Consider the following 12,914-nt stretch of genomic DNA (forward strand, 5'->3'; position numbering starts at 1 on the left):
AAAAGATAATGAACAATGTGGTGCTATTTTTAGACAAACCTGCATGTGTCTAGCTGTTATTTTAGCACAGTACTTGGGCCTGGGATTTGTACTGGATCCTGTTTGTAATAGCTGTTAACAACGAAGTGATGCTGTGGTTGGGGAACAGTGTTACGCATCTAAAGTGAAGTTTTTTCAACTTAAAAAATATGCCACCATAAATGACATTCCTCATTTAAAGTTCCATAATTTGAGTGGGTTTAAATCAGAGCAGATGAAATATGTACAAATTTGAAGTATTTCTAGAAAGTAGTCTTCAAATGACTACTTTCATTTATCCTAAAATGCTGTGAAGCCCTAATTTTCAGTGAGAAAGAGCCTGTACAGCTTTGTTCTGATATTGTGGATCTCACTACTGATTTCTTCTATGAGAAATTGTAGTCATAGAGAGGAAAAGGTTGAGAAATGGGTGTTAGAAATTTAATGACAGAAAAAATCCTGGAAGATTTATTTGATGGAAAAGTAATATACCAAACCAAGTAGCTGAACTGTCCAGCCCAAACTCAAAATGACAAATAACAGAAACTATTCGTTTGTCCTGTACGATATACTCAATTTATTTGATCCATTTGATCTTCTCTGTCTTAATTTTGCTAATTGTTTGATGTTTGGAAGTAATCTGGTCCATCTGGGGTAAATAGGAGGGTTTTTTTGAGTCTGTAAGCTTAGCAATTGCTAAACTATTTGTCTTATAGGTTCAAATGTAGCTTTGGATAGTTAAATTATTAGTAGGGAGTACCATATTCTGATATGACAGTTATTCCTTAATCTACTTGTCATGGTTAATTAGTAAGGCAGAATAAACTGTAGTATCCTTGAGACTCTGTAGTCAACCTGGCACCTTTGTGCCACCGTGCAAACACTTTAATTACATGACATTTTCAATTAAAACTGCTTACAGATACAGGCATGTTTATTTGTCCCAGTATTGAGGAAACAAAGCCTTCACATTGCTCGTATAGTGTATTGTCTGTCTAGAAAAGACTAATTGAAGAACACGTGTATGTAACAAAAATACCACTACAGGAGAATCCGTAGTGGTTAACAGGTTTCTTGCATGGCATTTTTCTTGCTTAAAAGAAAGTGTTCTGCTCTTCTTTCCCAGCCCCTCACAGTGTCCTTGTGTCTGTTAGAGTTGGAAAAAGACAGTGTTTGTGGTCAGCTTCTTAAAGACCTTGCATGTGTCTTTTTTACAGCACAGATCTAGGTGGGGACTTCGCTAATGAAATGACAGTAAGCTAAATCTTGTCCTGTTCTTCTCCTGTTCATGGTATTTCTGAGTATCCTTACTGTCAGGACCTTTCTGTCTCTAGTTATCTCCGTGTTTAACTATCCAAAGGTTGTATGGAAAATGCAGACTGATGCTCTTCAGTGTGCAACCTGGATTGTGTGGGACTTCTGCCTAATATGGTATTAACTGGGGAGTACTGATAAACATTCATAAATGTGTGTGGAGATAAGAAGAGTGGTGGTAGGAAGGAGATTGAAATACCCAGAGTTATTTGAGTTTTCTGTAAGATTTTTTTTATTATTATTACTATTTTGAGTTGGATTTTGAATCTGAATTTATGTCCAATTTCTGGTAACTGCAGTTTGGGCATCAAATACCGTTGGCATTTAGGATTAGTTTGTAGAGCAGGTAGGAAAAGAGCCAAAGCTTCAAGGCAGTGGGAGAAGATGGGGATAAAACTGAGAAAACCAAGCAAGTTGCCAGCTGTAATTTTTGAAGAACACAAACCTGATCATATGAATTTGAAATTCCTCTTGCAGTATTCATTGTTTTCCACGCAGTTGCTATTTTGCTGCCTTTTTTCTTTGGGTGCTTTGGGATGTGCTGAAGGAATTATCTCCTCAGACTTACCAGCCGTTAGGGAGTTGTGCGGCACAGAAGTTCCTGTGAGTATTGCACCCAAACTTCTAAATAACAAGTGTGTAACCTCCCGTGTTGGAGACTGAGAGGGATTGTGTCTTGTCCAGTTAAAAGTGGAAAGCACTTTCCATGCACTTGGCATCTTCAACCTTTAAAGTTAAATTTTCATCCTCATTAAAAAAAAAAAAAAAAAATTAACTTTTATCTCAAACTTCCTGGGCAGTAAAGTCTTTTGAAATTGCTTAGGAATCATAGAAATTGTACTTGCAAAAATCTCCTGATGTCTAGTGACCTCTGATACTAAATGATAATTTAATTTACGGAGCGTGAAAGTCAAAATAGAAGTAATATTTTTTGCTGCTGTTCTGGAGAGCAGTGGGATATTGAGTCAGGGATTAACTGTCTGCTGTTTTTCTAGTTTCAAGATGCAATCATTTCTAGATAGATGTTTACTTATTTTTAAATGCATAATTTGACTTAATAAATTGAAAAAAATAGATATCTGTAATAAAAGCTATTTAAAGTGAAAACAGAAGTTGAAGTTCATCAAGGGCACTCAAAAGAGATGGGATAAATTTACTAGCTTCTGTGAGCTGTAATTATTGAAATTGTTTTGCAGCACCTCAGAGCGATTGCTTATCGTTGGTCTGAATTCATACTGTCCCTGATCTCACAGTGTCAAAAAGACTGAAGAAGGATTGAGATAGATTTACTTTGATCTCCATGGGCACCTGAAGTATGGGACCAGAAAGTACTGAATGTACATTAAAACACTGACATTAAAATGAACATAGATTTACATTAAAACTGTGGCTACTCAAGAAAGTGACTATGTAGCAACCAGCTGGAATTCAGCTGTGGCAGATGCTCTAATGCCAAGATGGCTGTGTTCTGTCCAGATTCCACAATGCTGTACAGTACAAGCACATGTTCTCTATTCAAAGCAGGTTTTTTCATTTGTATGTCTTGTATTCTTTGTTTTTAATCGAACAGCAGTACTTAAGTTAGTTTATATCAAATGTGTAAGCAACTCACTGATGAGAGTAATTTTTCCCTAACTGAGAAATTAGTTGATAAGCTTTGTTTTGCATTGTGACAGATTGAAAAATCATTTGGATTTGAAATTGCTAATTAATATGACATAATAAATAAAAAGATGCTGTGTTTCAGATAGATGTCACTGTTGTTGACAACATCTACTACCTTCTTTGTGCCAATATGTTTGTAGGTTGAATACTGTATGACCTTGAATGTCACAGGCTGAAGTGCTGCTGTCTGCAATAGGGAAGAACTGACACTGGCAAGCACCGAAGTGAATGAGATTTAATTGCTTCTATAATACTTTTAAATGAATAATAAAATTACTTTTCTTTCCAGACTGATGAGACAGATTCCAGAGAATAGGCACTGTCTTCTCCCGAATTCTGCAGTTATTTTGTTTTGGATCAGTTGTCTGTTTATCGTACTGCATGCTACTTTGCAGGAACTGCACATTGAATAAAACCTTGTTTGTAGTAGGGCCAGCTGATTTGTAATGGTGTCTCTTCATACTCATTTCAAATGACTGTTAAGCAAGAGCACTGCACACTTCTCTGCCGTATTCCTTCAGCAGTACTCAACAGATATGTTACTGCTCTGGTGCAGACATGGGAAGTCAGTTCCGTGTCATAGAAATAAATACTGGCATTGACTTCAGAGAAGTTTGCTTTATAACCATGAACATCACAGTGTCTACAGCTGAGAGCTCTAATAAGCGTTTCTGATTCTAAAAGTTTTCATCAGTTCTTTCCATATCGAGTAATGCTGAGGAAGATTCTACATTTGCCCTTAACACAGTCGCACTGTTCTCCACTTAAAAATGAGTACGAGGGTAGAGGAATGTTTTTCCAATTGCAAGTAAGTGTTGTTGCTCTCTTAGAAGGTGTATCTTACCTACTGTGCCAGAGGAATCTCAGTAATTTTAAAGAAAATGAAGCCTAGCAAATACTTTTTTGACCTGTACAAAGTATGAGTAAAAGAAGACTAAATGATGATTTCACTGTATCAGGAGATGAAGTCGTACAGCTAAACCTTAAAATAGCAGCTGATCTAGATCTAGAAGGAGATAGTAATCAATTGATCAGTATACTACTTTCAAAAGTCAAGTGTTTGAGTTATGAGAAACCGCATGTGCAAGCGCAGGTACAAGTTGTAGCCATTGCTGTTGTAGTGCAGTGTGTGCTTGGATGTAGGTTCCATATCGACAATGGGATAAGCACTTTGGTTGCAAGGTAATGGGGCTGGGGAAGAGGAAAGCTGGCCTCACTTGCAACAAGAAAGATTTAGCTTCTGCTGAAATGCTGGCTTCTACTAGACAGTGTAATCAATGAAAGGATTTAAGAGTGAGATCATATGGAGCTCTTCTGAGCTCAGAAAAAGAACATTTATCTGCATTTATGTCCTTTGCTGCTGTTTGTATTTTCAGCTCAGTGTCAATAGCAGCTTTTGATTCTGTTAGCTTTATGCAAGGAGAAATCATACCTGGATGATAGATGATACTTTTGGATTTTTGTCTTTTTTTCCACATGCACTCAGTCAGCCATGTATTAGCAGATTATTCTCCTGCGATATTGAAAGATACAAGGCAAATGTAACACAAAGAGTTGAGAAGTAGGTATACATTCAATTTACAACCAGCACTGAGCAGTTTATCTAAATTACTTATGACGTTAAATGGAGGCGAACAAATGCATGGCATGAGCTCAGTGTAAGGAAAAAAAACTGCTCTGCTTGAATGGCATGGGAACAGTGGAACTTGTCAGGCTGCTAACCAGTTGCCGCTTAGTTCTGTCAAAGAGCGGTGCAATTTCAGAAATGTCTTTTACTGGGGAGGTGCTTAGTGTTCTCTGGTTTAGCAGGCTGGTCATTCCTTACATATACCTGAACTAAGTAGATTAGCATGGAAAACGTTTTATTCAAATGATATTTTCACTATTCATATATGGACATTGATTCTTTCTACATTTGTGGCCCTCAACCCACAGAGGGCCATTACTGAGGTACCTGAGGGTAAATTATGCCGAAGCCAGCACTTGCTGTGCCAATTATTTTTGTAATTCAGATACAGACAATTTCTGAAAAATCAGATCATATATTCATAGAAACATAGAATTGCTCAGGTTGGGAAAGACCTTAAAGTTCCTTGAGTCCAACCACAACCATACTACCCTAACTCTAACAACCTTCTGCTAAATGATGTCCCTGAGCACCACATCCAAACAGTTTTTAAACACATGCAGGGATGGTGATTCAAGCACCTCCCTGGGGAGCCTATTCGAGTGCTTAACAACCCTTTCTCTAAAGAGATTTTTCCTGATATCTAAACAAAACCTCCCCTGGCACAACGTGAGGCCATTTCCCCTTGTCCTGTCACCAGCAAGCGGAGACTCCCCTCATCCTCCTTTTCCCCAGGGTGAACAGCCCCAGTTCCTTCAGTAGTTCCTTCAGTCTATCCTCATAGGCCATATTCTCCAAGCTCTTCTTACAAGCCTTGTTGCCCTACTTTGGACTTGCTCCAGCACCTCAATGTCCTTTCTGTATTGAGGTGTCCAAAGCTGAGCACAGTTCTTGAGGTGGGACCTCATCAGTGCTGAGTACAGGGGCAGGATTACTTCTCTAGTCCTGCTCACCACATCGTTCCTGCTACAAGCTGGGACGCCATTGGTGTTCGTGAAAAGGGTTTGTTTACAATGAATACTGCACCAAGCAAAGGAATTGTGTTCACCTGGTTTCATACAGTTGTTTGTGGGTGTTACTGCTTGGTGATCTTTCTGTGTGCTCTTTGAAATTAAGTCTGTGCTCTGTCTTGACATATACCAGGGAAGCATATAGATAATCATTCAATAGTTAAATTCAGATTGCCATATTGTCACTGTTAGATAAAGTATTGAATCTGTGCCACTTGTTTGTATTACTTGAGGCCAATTGAGTATGTGGTGCCCTCGTGACCGTACTTGATGTAATTGGTCCTGTGTTTTGCTCCTGAAGAACAAATTTTCACTCCTTTTCTCTCTCTCTCCATTACTCCCCACAAAAAAGAAGCGTGTTATGAAAGAAACCAAGGAAAAGATCATGTGGCATCGTTTTCCATCCTGTTTAGTGGAGCAGAGCTACTGTCTTCTCTGTGCTCTACCAATGTCAAAGGCTACTCCCCTCTCCTTAGAGAGCGATTGTGTCATTTCTATTATCAGGTAGTAAGGGTTTGCTATGGGAAAAGGGACATAGAAAGAAGTGGCCATATGGATTTCCTCCCTTTGTTGTGAAAACCACTGAGTGCTTCAAGAAGAGGACTCAGTTTATCTGTCTACAGCAATTAAATTGCTTCAGATATTAAATGATATGTGAGAAATTGACAGCTTTTTTAGAATAACAGTGATCTGTAAGAATTGTCTGCTCTCGGACTGGTAGAACTTTAGTCTTCCACTGATCATCATAGCAACAAGAATTTTTGTAGAATAGTGGCATGCAGAAGGAGAATGCTGGCTTGTAATGTGCTTGAGAACTACCCCAAGAATCAAGTCTTCAGTGCTGATTACATGTACTTGCTCAGTGTGATTTTTAACAATCTCTGCTTTCGCACGTTTCTGCAACAGTGTGAGAATATTCTAGTGGCATGGATTTTAAAAAGGATTATGTAAAAAAAAAAAAAAAAAGCAACTTCAATATGTCTTAGGGACTTATTTGAAACTGTAAATCTCTGTGTCCTTTTGTAGGCTTGAGTATCACATTGCTTATCTGAATTCTTGGAACAAAACTTCTTCCTGTAAATTATAATCTGTGCATTTTTTTGTTGCTGAGTTTGCTTCTCATAGAGTGAGACGACCAACTTAAGGAAGGCATTTGTGTAATTTGGGTCATGTCTTTATGGCAAGAACGTTGTTGGATGGCTTCTATGTATTTCCCTAACGTGCACTGAGAATGCTGAATCTTTTATTCATTTTCAATGCTGTTTCTCAGACTTCAACTTCTTCCAACGTTAACTGGCTTCATTGCTGATTCATATGGAGATGCGGCAGTCTACTTTGTGATGATGATTTGAAATTGAACTAAAATACAGACCAGATAGAGTTTCCCGTAAGAAAAATAAATAAAACATCTCCTTTTCCTTTCCAGGCAGTACTTAAAAAAATAAAATAAAAAAATCAATGTCACTCTCTGTAGAATTATCATAAGATCCATTCAGGAGAGCAGCTTTGTTTTTTGTTTGAAATGACCTAGAATGCATCTCCATTGCCCTTGCAATCAAGCTCAGATGAAGCTTTGCTTTCCAAGGGAAGTCCTAAGCTTAAAGACCAGTCAGGAAATAATTTATACTCCAGTTTAACCTGCTAGTGTTTGCAGTGTTTGTAATCCTACCACAGAACCCAAAACCAAAGATACAGCGTATGCTTACTGAGCGGCTGTGGGATCTGCACAAAGTCCAGGTTTCTCTTTTGAAGCTGGAAGCTTTCCCTGCTGGCTTTACTGAACATGTTTTCCCTTGATACTGTTTCTGCTCCATATCCAAGCACCAAGTGGAGAGCATCCAGAGAAATTTGGAAGGGTAGCTTTTACCTTTTAACCCTTTTAAAGGTGTTTGAACTTTCTCTTTGATTTGCATAGGATTTGAGAATGGTAGCATTGATCTAAGTCCTGGAGTCACAGTGAAGGCAATCTGTCAATACACATGAGAAAATCCAGATTGTTCTTGTCTTCATCATTTCCTGGGCCTCACACAGGCACTGTGACCCGGTGTACATATACCTTAAATGAATGGAGAACTGCATTGTCTGCTCAGTTTGGCATGAGATGACTTTAATGTTTTCCGCATATGTCTTCTCGGTAACATTGTCCTTCCTTCTTTTTCCAATGATACCTCTTAGTTTCTGATGTACCCGCTGCGTAGATTATTGGGTAAGTTTATGGATTTACTTTGGTCTCTGCGCAGAATTTGCTGGATCGTTCTGAACTGTAGTCAAAAGACTCCTGCAAAGATTTTTAGCATCTGAACTTCTTAGTCCCTCTGTTGTTGTGACAGTTTGTCTCCCATAGCATCTAGATTTTTTCTCTTGTAACAGTAAACAACTTCAAGGCTTCAGCTGGTTCCTTTTGTCAGCTTGAGAGCATTGACAACACACTTAACCCAGCCATTCAACTATCGTATTTGAGATCTGTTTTGATGAATTAAACACTAGCAGTGCTTCCACCTTTGGCTAAACTAATGTGTTGTAATGTTTCTGCAAACCGGAGGGGTTCCTAGAAGTCTCTTGGGTCAGCTGCACTTTGTCTGTTGCTGTTTACGTTAAATCTAGGACGTAAATATGGTGTTGAGAGCTTGCTTGTTATAGTTAGGCTTTATCAGCTTTGAGATGTTTGTGGCTTGATGGGTGCAGAGAAGTGTGACCAGGGAGAGAAGTATGTAGAGAGTGGTAGTGATCCCCACAGATAAATAAGGCAGGCAGCAGCTGTTGGTCTGGATTTGTGTGTGCGTTTTCAGCATCTGCTGTTGAGTCTGGTTTAATTGTTTTAACCAGCTCATGATTGAAACAGTAAACTGCAGCTTTCAGCAGCTTGATTCTGGTAAATTATAAAGTTCATTTGTGGTTTTTGTTGTGAAACTACCCCTTTCATTGTCTGGCTTTCTTCTTCGACGTTGTCAACTGGAAAAAAAAAAATTGTTTTTTGGCAGTTATTACATTGGCATTAATGGATGGTGGCCTCACTGAGAGATACTGTTTATTATTGTGCAGAGAGTCTGATATTTTTTGAAGTTCTTTGTGAACAGACTAATTGTTTCCAAGCTGATTTTCTTAAAGAGAATAGAATGATAAATGGGATTAGAGCGAATGAGGGCACATGTGTAAAGCTAGCCATTGGCAGTTGAGGCTGCGCAGGGAGAAACTTTATCTGTCCTTTAAAATGCTTTACCGTTGAAATGGACGGGACTTGTTTCATCCGCTGGCCTTGGCAGTGTAAATGTTGTAATCCTTCATGTGTTCCTGTGATTTCTTGGATTTGAGAAGCACGGTCTTTTGAATCCTTTTTTGCTGCCAGCAAGAAATCAAAACTAAGGACCTGTCCATTCACTGCTCTTATCTTCTCCACTTTCTGAAATTATGCCCGAGTCTGGAATTTCTAGCGCTCAGCCTGTTCCAGGGGAATGTCCTACTGGATTAATGCTGTCTGTGATATGGTTTTCTTCTCTTCCTTCTACCTGAAACTTTATCTCTGCTGTGAAATGGTTCAGGATTTTGTCCCTGGCAACTATGTCACTAGTTTCTTTACCTACTGTGGCTGAAGAGTTTTTTTTTAAATTACGTTACAAACATCCATGGGATTAATGTCCACGGGTTCAGGGTGTGTGGGAAGGAAATTATACCAGCAGGGGCCAGCGAAAACATCTTGTCATGGGACCTATCTGCAAAGAATTTTATCCAGTATGTTGCTGATAGGGAGGGACCTGTGTCTGGGGTCCTTCTAAATGACTGTAGCCTTCCTGTATGTGAAAAACTGCCTCCAGATTGCTGTCACCTGGAGGCACACCTGCCTGTTGTCCAGGTTGTTGCTGAAGGCGTTAGTCAGTACCAGCCCCGTACCAGCTTTTGAGGAACGCTGCTTACAATCACCACTCAGTAGTGCAATTGAACTGTTTTGGTCAGTGCCTCCTGAGCTCCAGTCGAAGTAGCCTTGCAACTGCCTTGGGTTCTTCCCTGGCTCTCAGCAGCCAATGCAGCTCCTGGGAGAGCAGGTTCTTTCTCTGCAGCTAGTTGCGTTAGTGCAGTGGTACCAATGGTTTTCTAGAAGGAACGTACCAGCCTCTTCTTCTTTCAGAAGGAATGGGATGGGATGAGCTTGTCTATAAGCTGATTACGATCAGTCATTGCCTTTTATTTTGTAAAGCAAAACTTACAAAGCCAATGATGGGTAAAAGCAAATAGAAGTGTTTATTTAGAAAACTCAAAAGAATATTGTTGTAAGGCTGGAAGAGATGATTAAACAAAGAAGCAATGACAACTGTGACTATATTTGACTCGTGTTTAGAACTCCACTTTCCTTTCACAACAAAAAGATATTTATGAAAGCCATTTAGATTTATTGGCCATTACCCTAATCAGGAAAAAATGTTTACCTTTCTGCTATTTTATGTTCCTTAGTTTTAGAAACATGTATGTCCCTTGGGCTTGGCCAGATGCAATTACTACTTGTCTACACGTAATTAGGACCAATTTACTGTTATTTTAGCGCTAGGCTAATATTTCTTATTTATTATTTATTAATTATTATTTATTATATAATTATTTATTATTATTTATTAATTTATTTATTTCTTATTTACAGTTGATTGTTGAATCCCTACAAAACAGCTTTGCAGCCAGCTTCTGTTGTATGTCTTGATGCCTTGTCTTGATGGGCTTCTTGTTTCTTTTCTTTATTTCTTTCTTGTGTGAATTTATTTCTATTGCATAGACAGTTACTCATAGATTTAGTTACCATTTGAAATGCTAGTTTCAAATCTTTTATGATTTTTACTTTTACAGGTATCTGAAGAGACAAGGTATCTTGCTGCAACTTCACTAAGGTATCATTTAAGATCTTTTTTTATCAATTTTTGCTTGCACTCCTTTCAGATTCACCAATAAGGTTGCTTAATTTAGATGTTATATTTTTATCAGGCTTGGGAACCATTTATACTGATGTGACTTTACTAATATTATGATGTTCTCTCTAATGTTGTTTTTTTTTTGCTGGGTTGTTTTGTTTGTTTGTTTGTTTGTTTGTTTGTTTTGCTCATTTACATCTCTGTAAATATTCTGTGAATTTACTTGCTGTGAATTCAGGTAGCTGCAAAGTATGCATGGTCACTGCTTGTAGACAGTCTTTCTTCAGAGAAGTCTTGCTATATGCTATCAAAGAAACCGAACAAAAAAAAGGCCTTTTGCATATAACGTTAATTCATCCTGGTATTTGCTGTCCCAAGCTAACATATCTAAGCCTACATTCATGCTATTAAATGTTTTCTTGGTGCCCATATTCTGAAAACCATTATTGGTGAATATGGAATCAATTTCCCCCAATCACTGCCTCCTTATTCCTGTGTGAACAAAAGGGTGGAGAGTAGTGCATCAATCTCTTACAGGAACTTACTGGTGCTTAGCACTTCTACCAGAAGTTGCTCTTTACTGAACAGTGACCTATGTAACTCTAGGAGATCAAGAAAAAAGGCAGCTCTCCGTACTAGAAAATGCTAGTTCATTTTCATCTCATTTGTTTTTATCATTTATTGCTTCTTTCTGGGGATAAAAAAGAAAAAAGAAAGAAAGAAAAAAAAACAAACCAACAAGAAAATCCTCTTCATGCAAGCCTTTACTTGCTTAGCATTTATTTAAAAGTAAGTGATATTGCATGTTATTTTTTATACAGTACTCATCGCAACAATATCACTGAGTGCTTTCTAGAATATACTTTCCAGAATATGCTAGTGATGTACATGACATTTGACATGTGGTTTACTGACTTTCATGTTCAAACAGTGAAAATTGTGAGGGTAGTAGTGAGTTTAGTTTTGGAGAAGTTTGGACAAAGAAGAAAATTTTCTTTAGCCTTTAATTGAAATTTCTAGAACTTTACTGACTCTTCCGCAATTCTTCCTGAATTATTGGACAGTTGATGGCTGCTGCCTTTTGCTGGTAATCCTAGCAACAGGCAGAAGGCAATAGCATTTCAGCATTTATTCTTGCTCCTTTGAAGAGCCTTAAATGACAGCCAACTTCTCTTTACTGAGAAGCAATAAATGAAACCAAGAGATGATAAAATTCAGCTTACCAGTGTTAAATAATTCACCATTCATATGGACTAATAGTTTCCACCAGATTTATAGTCACACTGCGTGACTGGTGTGACACTTGTTTTTATTGTATGTGGAAGGTGCCTACCCTCAGATGAGAGGAATCACGACTCAGGCAAACCATTGGCAGGACAAGCTACACATTTGTATTGCTCACAGTTTTGTTAGCAAAGATAGTTTAAATGATCAGTGTGGAGCCCTTACATTCTAAATACTTACTTGCATTTTGAAGGTTGATTCATTGTTTTCAGTAATGGTCTGTCTAGATATATGGATCTGTATGAATACTCAGCTATTCTTGTTCTGGTATTGCAGTGGCATTTCTTGTCGATGAGAGGAACTCGTCTCTCTCTTCCCACACAAACAGAGCGCAGAATGGAGCTGTAGTATGGACTTCTTTCAGAAAGACAGCAACAAAAATAAGACTCAGAGTAAAGGTTAGCAAATCATTTCTTATTCTGTTTGAAGGTTTTCTTTGGTGTCTGTATACTTGTTACATTTCAGTCCTGTTAATATTTGTATGGAGGACTTCTTCAACAATTTTTGCCTTTCTCAGTTTTACTTTGTTACTCAAACTCTCTGGTATTCATTATTGTATGGTTTGGTGCAGAGCCAGGCTATAAGTTCTAAGAAGGCCATTTTGCAAACTATTAAGGTAATAATTAATTGCGATTTAAAAACAAATACGTTTCCCCCATTTTCATTTCTTAAATTAGTCTTGAATTGTAGCATTGGGACTGTAATTGTCATGGTTTCTTCCTCAACACCTATTCTAAAGGTCGGAAATGAATCATGGTCTTTATCAGAGTGGCTTGCGATGCTAGTAAAGCTGGCAATTTGAAGAAAGGCTCTGGCCTCACTACAGATACCTGGCACTGAGGTGGTAACCAGAGAGGCAGAAAGAATGGGAAATATGATGAATGAGAGCACTTTCTGTAGCTGGAGATGCTGAGAGGTGCTGTGTTTGATTCAAGAATTGGAGTCCTTATAGGAAGCATACAACTATAAAGGCAGGTGGAAGGATGCAGTTATGGGTCACAGTAAGGAAGGTGTAATAGGATGGCAGAATTATTCAGAAAAGAGAAGACAAAATAGTCTTCTCTAAAGAAAAACTAAAATAGTTTTTGTGGAAACAAAAGTTTC

The 12,914-nt window shown here is 38.2% G+C and overlaps 1 long non-coding RNA gene across 2 annotated transcripts in view; it reads left to right on the forward strand.

Annotated features, from left to right (window-relative positions):
* LOC122180249 overlaps positions 1–12,914 on the forward strand; it is a 193,915-nt gene that overhangs the window by 82,037 nt on the left and 98,964 nt on the right. For both annotated transcript variants that reach the window (XR_006178968.1, XR_006178969.1), the window contains exons 3-4: positions 10,465–10,505; positions 12,087–12,208. This is a non-coding gene — a long non-coding RNA (uncharacterized LOC122180249). The remainder of the gene's footprint in view (positions 1–10,464; positions 10,506–12,086; positions 12,209–12,914) is intronic.

This window comes from Lagopus leucura, unplaced genomic scaffold (genome assembly GCF_019238085.1).
Source record: "Lagopus leucura isolate 7727_CA_CO unplaced genomic scaffold, USGS_WTPT01 Super-Scaffold_100004, whole genome shotgun sequence".
Taxonomy (NCBI): Eukaryota; Metazoa; Chordata; class Aves; order Galliformes; family Phasianidae; genus Lagopus; species Lagopus leucura.